Source organism: Limulus polyphemus, unplaced genomic scaffold, assembly GCF_000517525.1.
Source record: "Limulus polyphemus unplaced genomic scaffold, Limulus_polyphemus-2.1.2 Scaffold1627, whole genome shotgun sequence".
Classification (NCBI taxonomy): domain Eukaryota; kingdom Metazoa; phylum Arthropoda; class Merostomata; order Xiphosura; family Limulidae; genus Limulus; species Limulus polyphemus.
In genome coordinates this window covers 17,490-23,484 of record NW_013667237.1, presented here as the reverse complement: position 1 = coordinate 23,484, position 5,995 = coordinate 17,490, and the positions used below count along the sequence as shown (strand labels likewise).

The 5,995-nt window shown below is 33.2% G+C and overlaps 1 protein-coding gene across 1 annotated transcript in view; it reads left to right on the top strand.

Annotated features, from left to right (window-relative positions):
- Nucleotides 1-3,794: 3,794 nt before the first annotated feature.
- LOC111087000 (probable glutathione S-transferase 7) overlaps nt 3,795-5,995 on the top strand; it is a gene marked incomplete at its 3' end in the record, with an annotated part of 15,024 nt that continues 12,823 nt past the window's right edge. The window contains exon 1 of the mRNA XM_022392049.1: nt 3,795-3,878. The remainder of the gene's footprint in view (nt 3,879-5,995) is intronic.

The window sequence follows — 5,995 nt, the reverse complement described above, 5'->3', positions numbered from 1 at the left end:
TACACTTTCAATTCTATAACGTAATTGGTTTAGCAAATGTGACTAAAGTTTTTCACACTTGTATTAATATATTATTTGCCATAGTGTATGTGTAGAATATGGTTAAAAATCAGCACCAAGTGTTAGACACTTATATTTTAGGTAAAATCTGGTAAATACCAACAAATTAATAGCCTGATATTTAAAATAAAGAATAATATGAAAAACATTCTATGACATGATTTATAACTTAGAAATATTTTGTTAAGAAAGTAAAAATTATTTCAATGGTTGGATATAGGAAATTGGATTTACCTTGGCGTTTATCTTGACTTTCAAACAAAAATAATAATGAGACAAACATTTAGCTCATATCTAAATGCATATCAGGAAAAATACATGCACAAACAATGATAAGATTATTGTTATAATCTATATTTTATGTGAAAGATGTTTTTTCTCACTTTGAATTTTGAAATAAACAAAAAAAAAAACAACTCGTGAAGCATGGCTACTTTTCTTATGTACTTGCACGTGGATTCTACAACACTTTTACAGAATGAGTGGATCTTCATGGTGGCTTTACAAAAAGTCTTTCGCGAGTGATTAGGAATGATTTTAGATCTAGAAAAACATTCACAAATAGTGAAATACTATTTATACAATACTAGAGCAAAGATTGAAAATACAAGTATATACAATATATAGAATCGCTATAATAATAATAAGTTATCATATTTTAATTCTCAAATTATTCTAAAGAATAAAGAAATAGCTTTGCGACATTTACAACCGTTCCGCTAGTTAACTCTTTCTGGGGAAGTTATTGAACCAAACCGGAAGTGGTACACCATTAGTCTCGTTCTTTGCTTCTGAATCATGTTGAATATTTGTCTAGCTGGTTTATTCACCTTTACATGGAATTTCACCGAATACTGCAGTCTGCGGATATGCATAAATTTGACATTTCTCGACGCTGACGTGGCTGGAAGCTTTGGCCAAATATCAGCGAAATCTAGCCAGGCTATAACTCACCAGTTATCTATTCTTTTATTGTTTGTCCTTTAAAACAAAATATTTCAGGAATTTCTGAAAAACCTTCATCTTCTCTCGAGCAACTGAAAATATATCATAAACAAATATTTTTCACTTCTTCAGTCAAACTTGATTATTTTTTTTTATTGTTAAACACAAAGCTACACAATAGGTTATCTGTGCTGTGTCCACCAGAAGTATTGATATCCAGTTTTAGCCAATGTAGGGGGAGTGTGAAACACAAAGCTACACAATAGGTTATCTGTGCTGTGTCCACCAGAAGTATCGATATCCAGTTTTAGCCAATGTAGGGGGAGGGGGAGTGTTAAACACAAAGCTACACAATAGGTTATCTGTGCTGTGTCCACCAGAAGTATCGATATCCAGTTTTAGCCAATGTAGGGGGAGGGGGAGTGTTAAACACAAAGCTACACAATAGTTATCTGTGCTGTGTCCACCACAAGTATCGATATCCAGTTTTAGCCAATGTAGGGATTCTTATACGCTTGTAACAACAGATGAACAATCATACACAACAGTATTTTTTGTTTTATAAGTACAAGTAGCGTATATGACATCAACTGCAGAAGAAAACTGGGTAAAACATTGTGATTTAAAAATAATTTGTAGTTATGGCAACACTACTATAGCTATCTGCTGCGTCCCTAATTTTGAACCAAAAGGCAAACACAGTCAGAAACACCCAACCAGCCACAGTTTAAAATGCGGGGATTCTAATCCTGCTCCCCAGCTCCGATATCGATAACTCTCCACAGGGCCAATCTGCACGCAGGTTTAAAAATAAAATTATATAATTAATTTTATGTTTCCTTCTCTAAATTTTTTTCAGGACTGTTCTAACTCATTCCCCCAAGTTTTTATTCCAAACTTTATTCTTCTGTTATTAGTTCTACTAGCATGACATTTTATTCTTCTGGTATTAGTTTTACTAGCAAGACATCTTATTCTTCTGGTATTAGTTTTACTAGCAAGACATCTTATTCTTCTGTTATTAGTTTTACTAGCAAGACATCTTATTCTTCTGTTATTAGTTTTACTAGCAAGACATCTTATTCTTCTGTTATTAATTCTACTAGCATGACATCTTATTCTTCTGTTATTAGTTTTACTAGCATGACATCTTATTCTTCTGGTATTAGTTTTACTAGCAAGACATCTTATTCTTCTGTTATTAGTTTTACTAGCATGACATCTTATTTTTCTGTTATTAGTTTTACTAGCAAGACATCTTATTCTTCTGTTATTAATTCTACTAGCATGACATCTTATTCTTCTGTTATTAGTTTTACTAGCATGCCATAAGTTATCCGCATGACTTGATTATTTATTTTGGACAAAATAATACCATTTAAAAAATCTTTTAATATTGCAACTAAAAATAATGCATTTTTATTTTAAAATGTTAACATATATTTGAACATCATTACTTCACTAAGAAATTATTTCATGTTAATTTAATAGTTAATTTGGCGTAGTGTTTATGGCATAAAAGCAAATGGTGTTACTAATATTTTCTGGTTAAGAATTAAAATTATATACATACCTACATAATTATGTTGTTGTTTTTTTGCGATAAGTTATGCGAACAACGGCAAATTTAAAATGAAAATGTATTGATATTCTATTTTTGGACAAGGAAAAGTTGACATCAAAAGTCTGTCATTCTGTCAGTTGGTAGGTATCCAGTAGCATACAAAATGAAGTTTGCAGTTTTGTATAGCAGTAAACAGTTATTAAGTTATTACAAGTCTTTCTATTTTATCGTTAAAACTAATAGTAAAATAGAAGTGTGCTGGCAGGATTTCTTGCAAAAAACTGGAAATTATTTAAAAAATAAAAGCTAACGAAAGTTGCAAAGTGTCGTATGCTTCTCTTGATACTGAACGAAACAAAGCAACTGACATATGTGTTTAGGCTTTAACCAAATCTGAAGTATTTAATATTAATAAATGGTGTATAATTAAATGCATATTATATAACTATTTTATTGTTTTTCATTTTTATGTTGTATATAAACATCAAAAACGAATCTTTCTTAATCATTGTACTAAACATGTTCTCTCTCAAGTGCTGAGCCAAGTTATTAGCTTAATAAGCTGCGGATTGCAAGATCAAATGTTCGATTAAGTCTACACCGCTGAACAAAATATTTTAATTTTCAGCTCTTTGAGTGTTAAAACTCTAAGAACCAGTCTCACTATTCGGTTAAGACTAGCAGCATAAATAGACGGTGGGCGCTGCTGAATGTTTTAACTTTAAGGGACTCTGACTTGGCCAATGATAGTAAGCTGAAGTATTTTTTATAATTAAAAATGATGTAAAATTCGCTCTACGTCGCATTATAACTTTAATTCCACGAACATCTTAAAGGTCTTCGCGGTGACGTAATTAATTATAATGAGATTAATATTGTACTAGAAGGATCTTCAAAAGACTTTCTTTTAATTAAATTCTGTATCATTTCAAATAAAAAAGAACATTCCAAAACACCTCCTTTAGAGATTCTTGAATAGAAAACATTGTTTGTGAAAGGTGAAACTGCAATAATCGGACTGGTTCTACTTTTATTGGTGTTTTTTTTTAGTTGTTTTTAACAATTTTAAGGTGTTTTATCTCTCTACGTATCCCTCAATAAATGGTACCAAGCCAATAATACTTCACCATGCGCGAAGAAACGTGTCTTTGCGCACTGTTGGTTACATGCGCTGAAAGGATGAGCGGTGAAAACGGCTGTTAAATAAGCTTGTTTTATAGGGAAACCCTGCACAGATCACAATTTATCAGATAGCCAGAAAATACTTGAAACGTTTGGTGACTGCTTCCTTTGAGCTTGAAAGTACCAAGTAAGTTTACTACTTGAATTTCATTATTACAATATATATATAAGATAAATTTTGCTTACACTGTTGATTACTTATTTTCTCTACGTTACCCAGGATAAAAAACAATAACTTCATTATTATGTATTCATAGATTCTTTGAATTCCCTCTAATCTATCACTTCTAGAACGTCTAGGGTAGGTAGCTTTCGAGTGACTTTAAGCGAAATATGACAAACAACAGCTCCTTCAGTCACCAGAGCTATTGATAAAAACCAGTGAATAGATTTCGTCTAACTTTTGGTTTACAAGATCAAGAAATTGTTCTTCGATGTTTATAATCATTTCCTAATTAAACATGTTTGTACTTTTGGACAAGTCATTCAACACCAGTGAACCCTAAATGCTGTTCTCAGGGTTGGATTACTGATATAACACAAGTAAATAATAAAGCCTGTTCTCAAAGTGTGAACACTAATACAAAAATAATACGCAATACACGTTATTCTATCTGTTGTATTACTAATACAATAACAATGAGAAATGCACGATTGTTCTTACTATTAGATTATTGATAAAACATCAGTGGGAACTAGAAGTTATAACTAATACACTAATAAGCACCACAAGCTGCTCTCACTGTAGGATTACTGATTCATCACCGGCAAACGCTACATGCTGTTAACATTGTTGGATTACTGATTCATCACCGGTAAACGCTACATGCTGTTAACATTGTTGGATTACTGATACATCACCAGTAAACGCTACATGCTGTTAACATTGTTGGATTACTGATACATCACCAGTAAACGCTACATGCTGTTAACATTGTTGGATTACTGATTCATCACCAGTAAACGCTACATGCTGTTAACATTGTTGGATTACTGATACATCACCAGTAAACGCTACATGCTGTTAACATTGTTGGATTACTGATACACTGCCAGTGAGAACTACATGGTTTTCAAACGAGACCCTTTGTTCTCCTGAAGAAGAATAGTGAACTATTCGAAAGCGCTCGAATTTTTGGTCTAGGTAGAAAACCATTACTGTTACCACACCTGCCACTGGTGTTGTATCAGTAATCCAGCAGTGAGAACGTTTTGTGTCGTGTCCACTGGTGTTGTATCAGTAATCCAGCAGTGAGAACGTTTTGTGTCGTGTCCACTGGTGTTGTATCAGTAATGCAACTCTGAGAAGAGTATGTATTACTAAACACGACATAAAATGTTCTCACTGTTAGATTACTGTTACCACACCTATTAGTAATACATACTCTTCTCAGAGTTGCATTACTGATACAACACCAGTGGACACGACACAAAATGTCCTCACTGCTGGATTACTGATACAGCACCAGTGGACACGAAACAAAATGTTCTTACTGTTACCACACCTATTAGTAATACATACTCTTCTCAGAGTTGCAGTACTGATACAACACTATACATTCTGTAATCACTGATAAACATCTAATACAACACTAGCAAGCACTCCATTATAGTTCTCACTGTTGAATTTGTGATTAAACACCAGGGGCACTACTTGATGTTTTCATTGTTGGATTACTGAAACAACATAAGAGGGCACTTCACTAATATTGGACTACTAGACTACTAATACACTACTTGTGTTAGACTACTGATACACTACTTGGTTTTTTCACCAGAGGAGACTACTTGCCGTTCTTGCTGTTGGAATTATAATGATACATCACCAGTACGTATTACACGATTGTTCTCACAATTGTATTACTGATGTATTACCTACATTACCAGTGAGCACGAAGCAATTGTTCTCACTTTTAGACTACTACTCCACTATACTGCTCTCAACTTTAAAATGCTGATATAATACTACTAAGATCTACATGGTGTTCCCAATGTGGGATTGATGATTCAACACTAGTGAGCATATATGTTGTTCTCACTAGTTGGATTACTGATACATTGCCAGTTAGCAGTGCACGATTGTTCTCACTAATGGATAACTGATTCAACACTAGTGAGCATATATGTTGTTCTCACTAGTTGGATTACTGATACATTGCCAGTTAGCAGTGCACGATTGTTCTCACTAATGGATAACTGATTCAACACTAGTGAGCATATATGTTGTTCTCACTAGTTGGATTA